This window comes from Pteropus medius, unplaced genomic scaffold (assembly GCF_902729225.1).
Source record: "Pteropus medius unplaced genomic scaffold, Ma_sr-lr_union100, whole genome shotgun sequence".
In the NCBI taxonomy this organism is placed as follows: Eukaryota; Metazoa; Chordata; class Mammalia; order Chiroptera; family Pteropodidae; genus Pteropus; species Pteropus medius.
The window spans coordinates 3,025,369-3,043,795 of NW_024352783.1; positions in this window are offsets into that span (position 1 = coordinate 3,025,369).

The window sequence follows — 18,427 nt, forward strand, 5'->3', positions numbered from 1 at the left end:
CGCTGGGATTCAGGCCAAGGTCTTTGGACTCGAAGCTCCTTGCACTAGACCATACTGATCCAGCTGAGTCCTATGAGAACGTCAGAATTTTTCATTGTGGGGCTTTGTTCTGCAGTAAACTAACCTTTTAGTGAATATGGAATGACATAGACCAGTAATTGTATAGTGGCTCACTATAAAACAGAGAAATAAGAACACTTATAAGTTTTTCATAATGTTACATTTATTTAATTGGAAAGAATATTTTTACTCTAAAATTATGTTCTTGTTTGGCATTGAAATATTCTTTATTTTATGAAATGACAGTGATGGAAGATGATCATTGGTTTTGTCAGTATCTGTACTTCCTAAGATAAAAGGTTGGCCATCCTGTGTAGATGTCTGTCTGTCTACAATCTAGCTATCATCTCTCTATCTGTCATCTATCTATCTATCTATCTATCTATCTATCTATCTATCTATCGATCTATCATCCAAATTATAATAGCCCGTGAAATCCCAAAGAAAGGGAACTTTTATTTTAGTTGATGTACTAAAGAATTGGGGTGTGTCCTCGGGATAGTGAGTGGCAGGCCAGGTCAGGTTGTGAAATGAATACTATACTGGGAAGACTCATTCTTTCACAGTTCCAGCAAGTCACAAAACTTACTTATAGTGCTTGTGTGTGACTGAAAGATCCAGGTCTTTGATATCAGAGGAACTGCTATTTGAACCCAATTTGCTTCCTCCAAACTCTGGGACCTTGGGCAGGTTACTTAACTCCCCAGGAGACTTACTAGTTCCATCCATAAAATACTAATAATGGAGTATCTGCCTCATAGGGTTGTGGCGACTCTCAAATTTCACAAAACATTACTGCATCATGTGACACATAAGTATTCAAGAAATGTCCCTGATAGTCATTATAATTATTTTCTTTTTTGGTCCTTTTTGCCATCTGTGGAATGAAGAAGTTGGACTGAAGGACTTCTAAACTACTTTAGATAAGTCTATAGGCAGTGAATCAAGCTTGAATTCCGAGAATCCAGGTTTTCTGAAAATCACCAACTCAGGGGCAGTATGAGTTTTATATTATTTTATTAAAATTCTAAAAGATTCTATTCTTTTCCGATACTAGGGTTTCTCAACAGTAGCACTATTGATATTTTGGGCCCAATAACTCTTTGTTATAGAGGCTGTCCTATGCATTATAGGATATTTAGTAACTTTCCTGGCCACTAGATACAAGTAGCACTTCCCCCCTTCCATAATCAAAAATGTCTCCAGACATTGCCAAATGTCCCCTGGGGGGCAAAATTGATTTGGTGGAAAATCACTGCTGCCTGTTGGCCTTTCCCTCTCTTCTACCTTGCAAACTCAAGGCCAAGGCTTAGTTTACTCCCTTTCCACCCAACAGTGTCCAATGGTACACCACCTGGCACTTAGCAGGTGCTCAAAAGATTTAGCCCCAGTGCTACAGCTCTGTAAGGGACCTGGGAACACCTGGGGAGCTGGTTCAGTGAGAAGAGCCACATTTTCAGGTTTAGATTAAGTTTCTGGAGGTTTGGCTTGAATGTCTCAAAGTGTTCCTCACCCCCTGTATTGAGTTGAATTGTCCACTCAGGACCTCAGAATATGACCTTATTTGGAATAAGGGTCTTTGCAGACATACTTAAGGTAAGGGTCTCCAGGTGAGAGGCGAAGGCCAGAGACCTTGGGCCTCTTGGACTAAAGATAGATTTGAATGGTGGCTCAATTTTTAGGACAGCTATTTGAGAAGGGAGAATAGGTCCTTCTCCCCTAGGGGTCATGTTTGGAATGTCAGGAAGCAGATTTAGTGGGTGGAACTTATTTGTAGCACACAACTAAGAATGGACCGGCCACAGGCTGGCACCCTGGTCTAAGACTATGCAGCAATGAGAAGGAAAGAATGACAACCCACTCGTGAAAATATGCATGAATCTTCAAACAGGACACTTACCAAGAGAAGCCAGACACATTTCTATTTACATAAAATTTCACTTACATAAAAAGAGATTTCATTTACATAAAATTTAAAAACCTGTAAGATGATTGATGTTATTAGGGGTTAGGATAGTGGTTACCTTTGGTAGGTAGTATGTGAAAACACAGGGCACAGTAGAGATTTTTGGGGTGCTGGTAATGTTCTGACTTTTGATCTGGCTACAGCTGGTGACATGGGTGTGTACTATTTGAGCTGTATACTTATTATATGACTACTTTCCTGTGTGTATGTTAAACATCAATAAAATGTTTGAACAAAGATAAGTAAAAGATATAATTAAATGCAATATGTTTCTCTTTTTGGATCTGACTAGAACAAATCAATTGTTCAAAGACATTGTGGGATAATTTTAGGAAAGTTTGAATATGGATTGGATATTAAATGACATTAAGAATTTAAAATTTGTGCTTGGTCTGATGATGATATTGTGACACATAAGAAAACATCTTTATAGATATTGAGATGCATCTTGAAACAACATACAGGGATGAAATGTTGTGATGTCATGATCACATGAAAATATTAAACTTTAAATCAAATATGACAAAAATAATAAAAATGATGAAATCTAATTAATGGATGTATGGCAATTCTTTATATTACTGTCTTTACTTCTATATATGTTTGCAAATGTTTATAACAAATGAGAGGCTGAATATACAGGTAGACAATGGCCTGCCCATATATAAAAATAGAAGTCTGACCCACAATATGCAGCAACCAGCCCAAGAAACCAAACCCTACTTCTACAGTTACCAGAGCAGAAGCCAGCCTACTATTTATAAGTCAGACTTGTAGGAAATCAGACTGCTAGCTCTAGCAAACAGTCCAGCAAGCCAAACAATAACCGAGGACAATTGATTTTTGACAAATGCACCAAAATAATTCAATGAAGAAAGGAAAGTCCTTTCAACATATGCTGCCAGAAATACTAGATATTCACATGAGTAAAAGTGAGGCTTGACCTCACCTCATACCATCAATAAATATTAATTCAAGATGGATCATGGACATAACTTGAACATAAATGCTAAAACTATAAAGCTTTCAGGAGGAAACAGAAGAATATCTTTGTGACATAGAGGCAGACAGAATTTCTTAGACAGGACAGAGAAGGAAATAATCAAGAAAGAAAAAAACAGAGTTCATCATAATTGAAAACTTCTGCTCATTAAAAGCTACTAAGAAGAAAATAGGCAAGCTATGCACTGGGAGAAAAATTTTGCAAAATATATATTTGTCACAGGATTTATATATGGAATATATAAGAACTACTACATTTGATTAATGAAAACACAAATAGCCCAATTTCTTTTTCTTTTTTTTTTTACAGTAGAAAAGAATAGCTTTATTAGAAGGGGAAATAAAGCAACAGTACACCTCCAGACTTGGAAGTGGGCCAAGCAGAAGAGTGGCTCAAAAGGCTCAAGGGCTCAAGGGGGAAACAGCTCAATTCCAAAAATGGGCAAAAGATTTGGACAAACCCATTTCAAAGGAAGACAAATGAACAAGAAACCCATGAGAAAGTGCTTGACATTGATATTCAACAGAAAAATGCAAATTAAAACCACAATGAGATACACCCATACATTCACTGAAATGGTTTAAAATTTAAAAATTTCACAATACCAAATGTTGGTGAGGTGTGGAACAGCCAGAGCTCTCTTACACCGTTGGTGGGAATGTAAAATGGCACTTTCACTTTGGGAAAAGGTTGATAGTTTCTTATAAAATTAAACATACACCTACCCTTTAATTCAACAATGCCACTCCTAGATATTTTTTTGACCAAGAGAAACAGAAACCTATGTCCACAAAAGACTTGTTTAAGAATATTCATAACATTTTTTTTCTATAATAGTTCAAACCAGAAAACAAACCAAATGTCCACGAGCAGAAGAAAAGATAAAGAGCATAGTAGAATACTACTAAGCAACAAAAATAAACTAACTTCTGATACACATACGTTGCGTGGATGAGTTCACAGATTGCTGGGTGAAAGAAGTCAGACATACAGGAGTACATATATTGTATGTTTCTGTTTATATGACATTTTAGAACCTTCTAAGAAGTAATCCAAGATGACGAAACTCAAAACAGTGGTTGTAAATGTGGGGAGGAGCTCACTGGGATTTTTGGGTGTGGATGAAAACATTCTATCTAGTGGTATTGATGTGGGATACATGGGGGGACCCATTTGTCAATATGGTACGCTAAAATTTATGCATTTCCGTGTATGTAAGTTACACTCCAGAAAAAAGAACTGTAAAAGTCTTAATCATTGAGTGGGTCGGGGTGAGAAGCAGGTAGAAGTATAGCTAAACCAAGGATGGCAGAATGTTGATAATGGTTGAAGCCGTATGACCAAATATGGGGACCAGAGTAGGGGTGTGGGCAGGAAACATATTACCCAAGACAAAGAAAGTAGAAGTGTGGGTAAAATGGAGGTGACCCCATAATAGAGTAGAGACATTGATTAAAGGGAATTCTGTGAGGTGAGTCATGTGGCTCTTATGTGAAAGACTGTAACTAATGCCAAGTAGGAGTTGATCCTGAAAGGAAGAGAAGGTGCTTCTTGCAGAAATTGGGAACTGAGGACAGGAGATGGAGATGGAAATGGAGAGGGGCTGGGAGCTGGGGGAGGTGAGAATAAAGGATGAGAGGATGGGGATGGGAATACGGGGATGAGGATGGGATGGGGGATAAGGATGGTTATGGGGTCGAGGAATGGTTATTAGAGATGGGATGAAGAGAATAAACTGGGAGCTGGGAGGCAGGATGGAAATGGAGAAAGGGAGGGAGGGAGGCAGAATGGGAGCGAGAAGGGACAAGAATAATAAGAGTTTCATCTTTTTCACCTTATATCTGGAAAGATACCATCCTTGAAGGAAAATACAGACTTTCAGGAAGCCAGTGTGACCCTGGACAAAACAAAGACTGGATTTGGTTAGTGAAACACTGCATCTGAAGGGAGAGACTCAAGGGACTGTCTCTTAATCTTGTTAGCACTGGTCTACTTATCTATTTCTAATTGCCCACTTACTTGGAGACCCTGCCTACGTATATCTTTTCAGTGTTTGACTGTTGATCTTTCATTTCCACGTTGCTAAACAGCTCTCAGTTAACAGTGCTCACTGACACTGCAACAGTTTTCAAGCAACTCGTGTGTGCCAGCCTCTGCTAGATAGGGAGTTACAGATGAATAAGACAATGTACCTCTCCACAGAGGAGCTCTAGTCACGCACACTTTCTAGCTCAGTGCACACGTTCACTCACTCAGTGGCATCTCTAAGAAATGAGGTGAAGAGATGTCCCAAATGAAAGGGGAGAAAACTGAGAGGGAAATTTTGGCTTTTTCTCACACACTCATATATTCATCTCCCAACATAGGGTTTGGTGGTATGTGGGGAGTATGCAAGCTAGTGGGCAACAATGAGTATCCAAGATAATAAGGACCAAATACTTTTCCCTCTGGTAGATTCTTGAGTGTCCAAAATGCACCATTTAACGAGCGTGGCAATTGAAAGTGAAGTTAAGTGAATTATTGCCCTGGAGGTGACCAGATAGGTGTCTGTACTTACAGGATCAGAAGCTCTTCATTCCCTCTCAGATTCCTGGAGGGGCTGGGCTTTCTCAGCTTTCTATGCTCTTTGACAAGTAGCTCAGCACTATGCTGAAGCTAGGGACTCAGTCAACACTTGTTAAATGATTCAATAAATAGGGGAGCTATGGCAGGAGTGTTTATCATTGCAACTGTCAAGTCGCCATTCCTGTTCCTTCACATACAACTGTTGTCAACAATACACAGTTTTGTTTTTAGAATGAGGATAGTAGGATGGGACTGGCTAACAAGGGAGCATAAAAGGAAACTGTAAGAAGGCAGGGGGATCCGCTAACCAGCTCCCTCCTCCTTCCCTCCTTGGCTTCTAATGGAATGACGCCTTGCCAAGACTGGCTGCCTTCTGGCTGATGTTTCTGAAGTCCCCAAGGTACCCTGAACAGCTTTCAGCAAGAAGAAAACAATAACAATAATGTTGGGGCAGGGGGAAGTCACATGCACCTATACAATAATAATAACTGCCATTTATTGGACTCCTTGTGTTCTGGGAACCATGCTGCATGCTTTATCTGTATTGCCTCATCTAACCTTCTGGACCAGGTGCTGAAGAAGGGATGTATAGTACCCCATTTTTCAGGTGAGGAAACAGAGGATCAGAGAGGTGAAGTCACTTGCCCATAGTTACTCAGCAAGTGCATATTGAGCCAGGATCTGAAGGGGAGTTTTGGAGTCCATTTGTTCCAGTCTATCCCGCTCCCCTTTGGGACAGTTTTGATTTTTCTTTTTTTTTTCAAACTGGGGAAAAGTGAATGGAGAGGACACTTAAAACGGGGCAATAAACAGAACTGCGGTAATAGTTGTTTTGGGTTAGGCCCAGAACTGCTGGGTGGAGCTGCTGAGCTTGTGGGGCCTGAAGCTGGGGACCCTGGAGCCAGCACCAGCAGAACAGCAAAAGGCCTGTGACAGAGCTGCCACAAAGTCACCACCACCATCATCCAGTGGAGCAGAAAATGCCTGGTCCATGCAACCTTCTTCATGTGGAGCGTCTCTTTTAATCCTCAGAGCTCTAAGAGGGTGGTAGTCTTACTATCATTCCCATTTTACATATGATGAAACTGAGGCTCAGAGCTGCTGGACCCCATATCCTGGTCTTTTCTATATCGTACCTACTGTGCTGTCTCAAGCATGGAGTCCTGCCTTTTCCCCTCTCGTTTTCTTCACTACGCTCCTTCCTAGTGTCCTGCCACCCCTTACTCGCACTTCTTTACCTCAGCACTCATTCCCCAGCCTCCTTTGACTGTGACGAAAAATCATCGGTATTAATAGGTTGCCAGATTTAGCCAATAAAATGACAAGATGCCAGTTAAATTTGCATTTCAGATGAATAACGAATACTTTTTTCGTACAAGAATTTCCAAATACTGCATGGGACATACTTATATTAAAATGTATTTGTTGTTTATGAGAAATTGGATTTTACTGGCATCCTTGTAATATATCTGGCAACCCTGATATTATAAGAGGTCCCACTGCACTTGGGCCTGGCATTATCTACCCCTTCCCAAACTTCTCTTTCTCGAGAGGAGCTAGACTATTCTGGGAATTGCAAGGACTGAAAGCAGAGGAGAAAGAGGGCACACACTGCTTCAGAGTGAGGAGGCTGGGCCCCAGAGAGCACGGTCAGCTGAAGGGAGAAGAGGGGAGGGCAGGCCACAAGATGCAAGTGGTAGAAATAACATGATTCATTATTCCTGAGAAAGACCAAGGTGTTGGTGCTGTTGTTGTTGTTGTTTTTTAATTCTCGAGATGTGGAGGATCTTGCTATTTTTCCAGTGGAGTCCCCACAGCACCCTACCCAGCTGTCAGTGCTTGTTGCTGCCCTCCCCTCAACAGGACGTTCAGTTGGTGACTGCTACCCTCTGATAAGGTCAGTGAGGCCCAGCGCCTGAGCTGATAAAGTAGAGGCCAGAGCATTTCTGAATATGTTGCTGCTGTCACCACGGCACAGTCACAATCTGTCACTTGCTCACAGAGCTTCTAGGAAGGGAAATTCTCCCCTGGACAGTGCCATTCACCTCTGTCTTTGTGCCACACAGCTGGTGCCCAGGCCCTGTCCAGTAATAAGATAGAAAAGTAGCCCAGGTAGGAACGTCTGCTTTACCTAGAGGTATGGTCCCTGTCGCACATGTTTGCCCAACATATTTTTACCATGTTTCTATGTGCCTGTCTTGCTTCCCCTTTCTAAGATGAAGACTGCCCCAGGCAGCGTGCTGCACCTTGTTTTCCTGACACCTGCCCTGGGAGCCTGCCACACCTGCATCAGGGAGAGATGGGCAGATGCTGAGGCTTGATATGGGATGCCCAGGAGCACAGTCTGGGCACTCCATGATCTGAGAGTGGCCTTGCACTTCACTGTCTGGCAATTTTGCTCCTGCTTCTGCTCAGGTTTGTGAGCGTGGTTCCTGCCTCGCCCTTCCCCTCAATGGCTACCAAGGGTGAAGGCCGGATGCTATACATGCACAGCTTCCCCTCTCCCAAGATTTTCACTGAGTCGTCCTCTCTTGCCTGTTGGCAGCTAGTTCACTCCCTCCCAAGGTATAGCCCCCTTTCCTTTGCCTGTCATTCACTTTTGCCTTTCAACTCCAGATCAAAGGCTCAACACACTCTAAAGCAAAGTTAAAACAAGCTTGTTCCTCCAGGGAAGTGGAAGGAAGGGCAGAGGGGATTGATCCCCTCCTTACTTACTGTCTTGATGTCCCAGGGGGAAGATGGGGGACCTGGGAATCACACACAGCTTGCATGGGAAGGAAGCCGGCAATGAGTTTCTGTTCAAGTTCTTCATCCCAGTTAAAGAAAGCCTCCCTGGCCCCATCCAGGAGCTGGTGCGGGGAGGATACCAGCCACTGAGCAGGCTCCAGCCAGGATGAGCTCACCAGGATATGGGCTAATGGGTTAACCCTTTGCAGGCTCCTGGTGCCTGCACTCCTAATGTGGCTTTGTCTCATCTCTGCTCAGCCACTATTAGATGAATCTTGTGAAAAATTAATGAAGCTTCTCTGCAATCTGTCTTCAAGTTTTGGTGGAAGGTGCATTAGGTTGGTGACTGGGCAGGGCTGCTTCCTTTATCTGACCCACGCTCAGAAACCAAGAGACCTGGAGTTTCTGGGTCGGTGGAATGTGTGATGGTGATGGGTTACCAGAGAGTGGATTATTCAGGGGCTATGCTAGCTCTGTCCAGTACAAGCCTCGACAATGAGATATGGGAGAGGGCATGTGTAGACTTTTTAACACCCTCGGTTGTAAGATGGCAACATCTGGGAACCTCCCAATGCCTATGAGTGGGCGCCATATGTGAAAAATGCCAGGACCCCACAGCAGAAGGTAAGATGAGCACAAAGGCCACCCACCCTCCCCACCCCAGCCCAGACATCTCTGAACTTGGGCCAAGGGAGCATGTCTACTCTTGCTTCTCCCATCTTTCCTGATTATGCCCCTGTGGCTTTTCATATTATGGTGATAACAAGAGAATAATGCAAATCACTGCACTGGTGGAGAAGAGGTTTTCGGCTCGTAAACAGTTGGTTATCAAATTGTGCTTGCAGAAGCTGGGTATGATGTGTTGAGTTGCCCATTCTCAAGATGTTGAGGGATACCCTGAAGCCAACAAAATTGCCCAAGATCCTGAAGGCCAGGCTAGTCCTGCCCTTCTCCATGCTAAATCGAAAGGTAGAGGCTGTGGCTTCTTGCTGATTGTTAGCCACGGTGTGAGGGAAGTCCTGGCTGCTGGTCAGGGTACATTAGGACCTTTCTCTGTGGTTTATAGGGCAGGCTCTCCTAGGAGTGATCCAGGGGAGCCGAAGGCTAAGGAGGGAGTGAGCTTCTTCCATCTTTGGCATCTTGATTTCCAGACTGGGAAGGCACTGAAGAGGTAGATGTGTGATAAATGGGTAGAGAAGCAGATAGCTAAGAGGGCCGGCCTATCTACTAATTTGCGGTGAGAGGGTCAAGCTGAGTGGCTTTTTCTCTGTGAAAGATAGGCATTCTCTCTCAGGGGGCTCCAGTCCCAGGGAACATGACTAGAAGGCTTTTGAGGATGTTGCTTGCTCTGCTTAGACACCTCTGCCTTTATATTCAATCAGTTTGTTTAACTGAAAGGGCTGGCTTGTGAAGGAGCCCTGGGGTGAATTATTTTGCAATGCAAATAATCAAATCATTTATTTTTTTCCTTAGGTCAGACTTCTATGCTCTCTCCACCCTCTGTATGGCCTGGCAGTATGGTGTCCAAATAGCCATCAGTAAGACAAACTCTCATGTAGCACTCCCTCTGTGTCAGGCACTAGTTTAAGTGCTTTATATGCATAATACTTCCTGTTTCCCCAAATAACCCTATGAGGTAGGCACGTGAGGTGGATTGCTATCCTTATATTTGGCTTTAAACAAATTACTTAACTTCTTGGAGACTTAATGTCTTCATTTATTAAATGGATGTGATGATTGCTAGCAATTATCACATCCACTTAATAAAAGAAGAGTTTTTATGAGGATTGAATAATAAAATGCATATAGCAAGTGCTTAACATATATATATATATAAATATATTGATGTACATCTATTAAAAAATAAATAAATATACATCAACTGTGCTTCCTTTACCCAGCTAGCCCAATGTTCCATGTCCTGATGGTACAACATGGTGACCAACCAGGACTGATGGATTTCCTGGGACATGACAAAAGACTTTCAATGCCCAAACTAAGCCGATTCCAAGCAAGCCAGGATGAATCGGTCACGTTCATGAAGACACGTGGAGCCTCTTTGCCTGTGCATGCCAGCTCTCTCTGCCTGGAATGCCCTTTCCACCCAGCTTCATTTAGCTAACCCACCCAACCTGGCCTCACCCCCTCTGGAACCTCCCCTGAGCCCCGGCGGGGTTCAAAGCTCCTCTGGGTATTCGCCGTTGCTCTTCTCTTCTATTATACTTCCGGATGATTGATTGTCTGCACCTCACCCCTTCAGAAAAAAATTATTTAATGAACTCTCCTGTTTCTACAATCCAGCTTCGATGATTATCAATGCTCATTCTTTTTCATTTGTCTCCCTACTACTCTTTTTTTCCCCTCAGTATTCTAAAGCAAATCCCAGACATTTCATCTTTTGTTAATTCTTGCAAGCGGAAATGTGTATCTCTGAGAGATAAGGACTTCTTTCTTCCTTTTCTTCTTCTTTTTACAAATAATAACCAGAACACATCATAATCATACGTGATATTTAAACATTCCTTAATATTAATACCCATTCCACTCTCACGTGTCCTTGATCCAAAAACATCTTTTTATGGTCAGGTTTCCATGAAGCAGGATCCTAACGAGTGTCAGATCCCTTAGTAGCCCATCTCCCAAGCTCCATTTCATCCATAGTAGCCACTCCATCTTCTGTTCATATTATCTAGTTACTGATGGAACCAGGTCGTCTTAGAGAACTCCCACAATCTGGACTTGGCTGGCTGCTTCCTCATGAATCATTTAACATTTTCCTCTATTCCGCAAGAGCCTCGTCTTGTCTCAATTTCCGCGGTAGTTTGAGATCCCAGTATAGTGCCTGGTTTCAGAAGTGCTCAGTCAATGAGGAATAAATGGCTAGTGAACATTTACTAGTTATCTTACAATTTATAGAGGCCTTTTGCCTGCTTGCCATTTGGTCTTCATGGTAGCCTCATGACGCAAGCAGGACCACATTTTCTATTTGCTTCTCATTTGTTCTGCTGGGATAGGGCACAAAGGCTGAAGACTCAAAATTCAGTGATGTCCATCCTCCCCTCCCTGCCTCTCACATCAGGTCGCAGGGGTTCACACATAGGGACTTTCAGAGGAACTGCAGATTTCTGAGTCCTCTTCAGAGGTGGTCTGCCTGAGCAGGAGTGTCCACCAGGCCCTGGGTATCTCCTGCCAAGGCCAGTCCAGAAGGGCAGTACTTCTAATGTGGGGAGGGAGCTTGGGCTGGGTGCCATCAATGGAGGGGAGCGGGGGGGGGGCGCACCATTGGCTGTGGGGCTGCATGTCCAATGAAGAGGTGTCTATGCCCTTATCTTTCATTCTGTTTGCTCCAATGTCTTTTTGTCATCTCCTAAAAGCCATCATGGCAGCTCATAATCTTAAAACAACAACAACCAAACCAAACCAAAACAAAAAATATAAACCCCCCCAAACACCACCACTCTTAGAGAACATGTTCAGCGCAAGTCTCTGCTTCCGCCCCAGGGAGCCTCTATCTCAGACTGTGCCCAAGGGCAGAGCAAGATCAGAGACAGAGGATGTAAGGGGGGTGGCAGGCTTGGAGGGAGGGGCTCCAGCTCCTGGGGATCGGGTGGCTATGGGAGAGAGGAGGCCCCTTGGTCCACAAGGTCCTAAGCTCCTTCTAAAGCAGATGAAAAACCTTTGTTTTCCAGGGCTCAGGAGAGTCATGCAAAGCAAGTACTCAAATCAGGCAGCCCCAGGAAGGAGCCACCACCTTCCACCTGCTTTCCTCCCCTGTTACTCTTTGCCTCCTTTCCTTTCCCATCAGGGGTGCCGTGAGCAAGGAGATGGGACTCCTTGGCCCTAAGAGTTTCCTGATCTGGCCCCTTGGTCCTCTTGAGAAACCCAGTTAAGTATAGGTATCTCCCTAACTGGTCTCTCTGGCTGGGTCAAGCATATCTTTTCTGAACCAAGAGCTATGTTCTTAAGGCCATTTCTTCCAGCCACCTCCATCTTGGTTTTCTCTTTCTTCTTGTCTCCTTTGATGCTCTTTTGTCTTGGCTCTGTCTCTCTGTCTTCTTCTTTGTGTTCTTCTGCCTCACATATATGACAGTTCAAAAGATGTCTTAATTTCCTTGGGGAACACTCAAGGGGACACTGTCTCTTTCTCAGTATGTATTAATTGAGCAGATAGCGTAGAGATGGTTGCAGGGCTGGGTCCTGTGTAGGGAATGGGGTGCTACATAGGTGATGAGAACTTTGTAATGTGAGGATGAGGGATGAGGGAGCTGGGGACATGAAGGATGAAGGGACTTACAGAGTTTAGGAGAACAAGTGAGAGTGGAGCAGAGGAAGAAGGAACATCATTTTTAGGGAGTGGTTCCCAGGGCGAATAATACCTGCCATGACCTGCCCTTCCTTTCAGGTGGCCTGAGTCCTTCAAGGGAGCTGGACTTGGGCTGGGTAGGTTGGTTTCTTCAGCTCAGAGCCTGGACTTCCCGAGATGGGGGTGTGGTCAGAGGGCAGGGGCGGCCTACTCTTTGTGTGCGGCTGCCACCTAGTGGTATATTTTAGGTAGTGTTGCTATCTGAAGTTTACTTCAATTATTTATTGGTGCTTTGACCAGCAATTGAGGGCTCCGGCCTGGTAATTAACATTGAACTTAAAGTTGGAAAAGTCAACTTCGCAATGTTTGCTGACAAAAACAATCTCACAACAGTAGTCACCACAATTTCAAAATTTCAAATAATTAAGACTATCTTTTGAATAATTTAAAAGATTCATGTATTCATCACTTTATCAAATATTTACTGTGGGTCTATTATATGCCGGGCACTGTTTAGGCTAAGCACTGGTAAAAGAGACGACCCTTGATGAACTATACAACTTATGTGGTGAATGAAAGGCAACTAAACTAACAATTTCCAACCAGAAGGGAAAACTCTTAGATATAGATATGTCGGTGCAATGCTTTGAGAACACAGAGGAGGATCATTTTAAAACAGACTGACCTAGAGTGGTAACTGGGATGGAAGGGAGAAGCATCCAGAAGGAGATAATGGCAAAGATGAACCTTGAAGGGCACATAGAAACTGGGAAAAAATGATGGAAGAGATGGAAGCTTTGGTGGTGAAGGTGGTATTGGTGAAGGTGGTGGTAGAGGTAGAGATGGTGACAATGGAGGTGGTGGTGACAGGGGTTCATGCTGGTTCAAGAGGCAAAATTGATAATGGTGGTGTTGATCAGGTGAAGGAGGGAAATAGACCATGGGAAAGCATAAACTTTTCACTTTCTCCTTTTATGAATTCCCATTTGGTTGTGAATATAAGGAATCTAGTCCAAAATTTGCAGTATATGTTCTAACCAAGTATTCTATTTATAATACTAGTTTTACAAAATTTTGGAACTGGAAAAGTTTCAAAGAAATTATATCCAATGTATTTAATTTCTGGGCCCCAGTTTCTCTTGCTAAAATGGCGGTACCTTCCTATGCCTTGGGTAATGAGGATGAAGCTTTGATGAAGTTTAGTGTGGACCTGTGTCTTATCCTGCTCAAGGGTCCCCCTATCTTGTTTGGTGCCCTCATCTGACCTTATTACCACAGGAAGAATCAGATGTCTTTCGTCCCACCCTCTCTCCCTCCTGTTCTTTTAATGTTTTTATTTCAACAAACAATCGTGACTACCTGCTATGTGCCAGACTGGGCATATTGGTGATTCAAATGTGAATGAGATCCTGTTCCTGCCCTCAGGGAGCTGGCAGTCTGGCAGGGCAGATAGACAGGTAAATAGATGTAAACAACTGTTAACACATAACCTCTACCCAGGTAACAGAACGATCTAGTTCTTTGTCCTCCTTTTTCAGAAATCACCTCCCTCCAGAATATTTGGGGAGAGGTCTCCCAAGTTGGCCAGTCTTCTGTGCACCTTTGCTACTCACTGGCTCCACCTCCCTTTATCCTAGGTCCCTCTCAGACCTCTAATATGCTGCTGGTCACTCCACCAGCAGAAGACGTGTGTGTTATAGATAACTACTCCAAGTTTGAGGGAGCAAAGGATTTCCAGGCAGGGAACCATTAACTATTTTTTTTTTCTAATTCAAAACACTTTTGTTGAACACAAGCTGGGCTGACACAAAAGGCTAACCCCTTCCCAGGGATGACTGCGTTAAAAAAGGATTATATGATAAATTCGCCTTTTTTTTTTTCTTTTGATATACAGGTCTATGACTTTTAACATACGTGTAGCTTTGTTTCACCACCACCATAGTCAACATAAAGAACAATCTCTTCACCCCAGGGTATTCCTTGGTGCTATCACTTTACAGCTACTCTCTTCCCCTCAGCAACTCCTGATTTGTTTTCTGTCTCTATAGTTTTGTCTTTTCAAGAATGTTGTACAGTATGTATACTTTTGATACTGGCTTTGTTCATTCAGCATAATGACTTCATGATTCATCAAAGGAGTTGCACCTATCAATAGGTGTGTCCTTTTTATTGCTGACTAGTATTTCATTAGATACATATACCAGTTTGTTTATCCATTCACCTGACAAAGGGCATTTCAGTTGTTTCCAGTGTCTGGCAATTGTGTAGAAGAGCTGCTAAAAATATTACAGTGTAGTTTTTTTGTGTTAACATAGTTTCTTTTTTCTCTCTCTTTAGGAGTGAGACTTCTGGATCATAGTAAATATGTAATTAACTATAAATGCTAAACTGTTTTTCAGGACAGCTGTACCATTTGCATTCCCACCAGCAATGTATGAGATTTGCCATTGCTCTGCACTTGGCATTATCAGCGTTTTTTCTTTTAATTTTAGCCAATCAAATAGGTATGTAGTGGTACTTCATCATATTTTTATTTTACATTACAGTTGCACCATGGCTAATGATGCTGAATGTCTTTTATGTGGTTATTTGCCATCCATATAACCTCTTTGGTGAAGTGATTGCTGATGTCTTTTGCCCATTTCTAAATTAGTTTGGCTTCTCATCATTGAGTTTTCAGATTTCTTTATACATTTTGCTGGATATATAACTTACAACTGTTTTCTTCTAGTCTATAGCTAACTTTTTTATTCTCTCAAGGAAGTATTAGTTCTTAAGTCATGGACAGTGCTTTTCCAATGCCGACTGACTAATAATTGTTCACCTTCCTTGGCAGGGCTTCAAGGACTGTCTGACCTGTACCTACCCACTGGCCTGGGCTTAGATCTCAGTCTACTTGGGGAAGCCGGGACTATCACCATCTTTTTATTTTCTTTTAAAATAACAATTTGATTTCTATTTTGAGCCACCATTGTGTTTGGGGGACAGAAACTTAATTTCATCAATTTGGTTTTCCTCTCCACTTTTTTTTCTGGGATTTCTCTGAGTTTGGGGGATGCCAGGGCCTGGAGCAAGGTTATTTTAACATCAAATCATCCATACCTCCTTCTTCCAAGCAGGTCCTTGCCGTGTCTCTGCTAGTTTCACTTTTATGACCTCGTCAGGTTTGAGGACCTCATCTCTACTTCTACTCCACTCTAGGGTCCTCAGAAATCTTATTGCTTCTACTGCTTTGCAGCACAAAGAATTGTCCGGCAGCCATCTGTGGTGGTATTTTTCTAGATATAGGAACAGCCACCTCTCATTAATATCTGGTCACCTCTCTTCCCCTTTCTAAAGCTCTACACGGTGGAAGAATTTCAGTCTCCCCCGCCATATTTCCTCCCAAATGTAGCTGAGTTCTTCATCAATATGGGCCTCAGGCTAGGCAGTGGATAGGGTCCCCATTTCTAGAATTCTCAAAGTCTATGTTTTCTTCCCTACTCCCTGTTATAGAGTGAATTGAATCCCCTCCTCCCCCAAGTTCATATGTTGAAGCTCTATTGGGGCCATTAAGGAGATCATAAAGGTTAAGTGATGTCATTAGGGTGGGGCCCTAATCCAATAGGATTGGTTTCCTTAGAAGAAGAGCAAGAGACACCAGGAACACATGCGCACAGAGGAAAGAATGTGTGAGGACACTGAGAGAAGGTGGCCATCTGCAAGCCAAGGAGAGAGGCTTCCAGAAAAAAATCCCTACCGACACTTTGATCTTGAACATCCAGCCTCCAGAACAGTGAGAAAATAAAAATCTGTTGATTAAGCCCCCAGTCGTGGAGTTTTGTTATGGCAGCGCAATACACCTTCTGATGCTCCTCCTTCCTCTCACACCAGGGAATCCTTTTTCATTACTGAGTGTGGGGTGGTGGGTGACACAGATAGTGGTAGATGGCGGAGAAGCCTTTCTCTTCTCAAGACTATTTTCTTAGCTCTATCATTCGAGTGGCATGCCTTTTGTTCTTATCCAATCTGGCTTTTCAGTAGGCAGGGCCCAAGAACATCAGCCAAGATGAGTTCTAACCAAGAACAATAGTACACGCACCACATGGAAGGGCTCATGTCAGTACTCCAATGACTCTTGATCCTTGTTGGTCTGAGGTTAACACAGTATTCAGTCGTTGGGGCATTGCAGGCATTGTGGGCATTACACGTCCAAAGAGGACAGTGTTAGTTTCTTTCACAAAAGCAAAACTACGGACCATCAAGATCTTAGACCATGGTAACTCTTCAAAGAGCCACGGGTGGGAGGGCCAATCAGTGACCACAGAAAAGAGCATGACCAAAGGAGAAGCCATACCCAGTGCTGGGCAGATCCCAGAGAATTACAGAGAAGTGGAGTGGGAGGCATATCATACTGGCCTGGATCCAACTTGTCTCTGAACTTCTTGTGTGAGATAATCCATGTCCTTATCATTTAAGTCACTTGAAAGGACATTTCTGTAACTTGCAGTGAAAATAAATATGCCCATCTTTTCCCAGAACCCTGAATACTGCAGTGTAGTAGTAGAGGCAGGCTTTACTCTACTACTGCCTCTACACCAAACATCACCACCACCACCCAAATATTTTATAAACTTATTTCCTATTTCCTTTCTAAGTATATATAACTTCCTTTCACATTCCATTGGATAGCATTTAGTCATATGGCCACATCTAACTGCAAGAGAAAATGGGAAATGTAGGTTAGCCATGTATTCAAAGAAGTAATAAATCAATTTTGGTGAAATATTAGCAATATCTGCTACAGTCTTGACTAAAATCTATATTTCATAGTCTTCTTTTATCTTCATTATTTATTGCTGTATAACAAAGTATCCCCCAAATTTAGCAGATTAGTACAATAAAAAGTTACTATCTCACATAGTTTCTGTGAGTCAAGAATTTGGAAACAGTTTAGCTGGATGTTTCTGGTTCAGAGCTACTTAGGAAGTTGTGATTAAGATGTTGGCAAGTCATCTGAAGGCTTGCCTGAGGCTGGGGGACATGCTTCCAGAGTGGCTTACTTCTAGCTCCACAGAGTCTGGGAAATTAATGCTGATGGTTGCCTGGAGGCCTCACTTCCTCCACACAGGAACCTCTCCTTTCATTGTGAGGCTGCTTGCATGTATGTCCTCACAATGTGGCTGCTTGCTTCCCCCAGAATGAGTGATCCTTTAGAGGAGCCGTGACACCATTTATGACCCAGTCTCAGAAATCACACACTGTTATTTCTGCCACATGCCATTTACTAGAAACAAATCCCTAAGTACAGTTAATACTCAAGGGAAGAGAAATTAGACTCTACTTCTCAAAAGGAGATTTATCCAAGAATTTGTGGACATATAGTAGGTCTTCAAATAACATCATTTCATTCAACATTGTTTTGATACAACATTAATAAGATGCTGTACAAACTTAACTCTTGTTCATATCAATTAGCCTATGATAAAACTGGTTTTGATATACATCATCTTGCTTAAAGTTGCAGAAATTACTCCACTCTTAAAGAAAGGTTTGACCATGAGACATAGTTCAGGATAATGAAATATGGAGAAGACATGGGGTAGGGCTTCTAGGAGATCTTAAAAGGGTGGCACACTTGACTTGTTTGTCTTTTCATCTTCTTTAAGACTATCTGGGTTGGTAGTGCAACTGTTATTGCTGCAGTGGCCATCTGGAGGCAGTGAAGAAGTCTTGTGGATGGAACCAAGCAGTAAAGAAATTGGAATAGAAACAAAAGGAGCTCGAACAGTGATGATATTGTGGAGACACTACGATAGCCCTG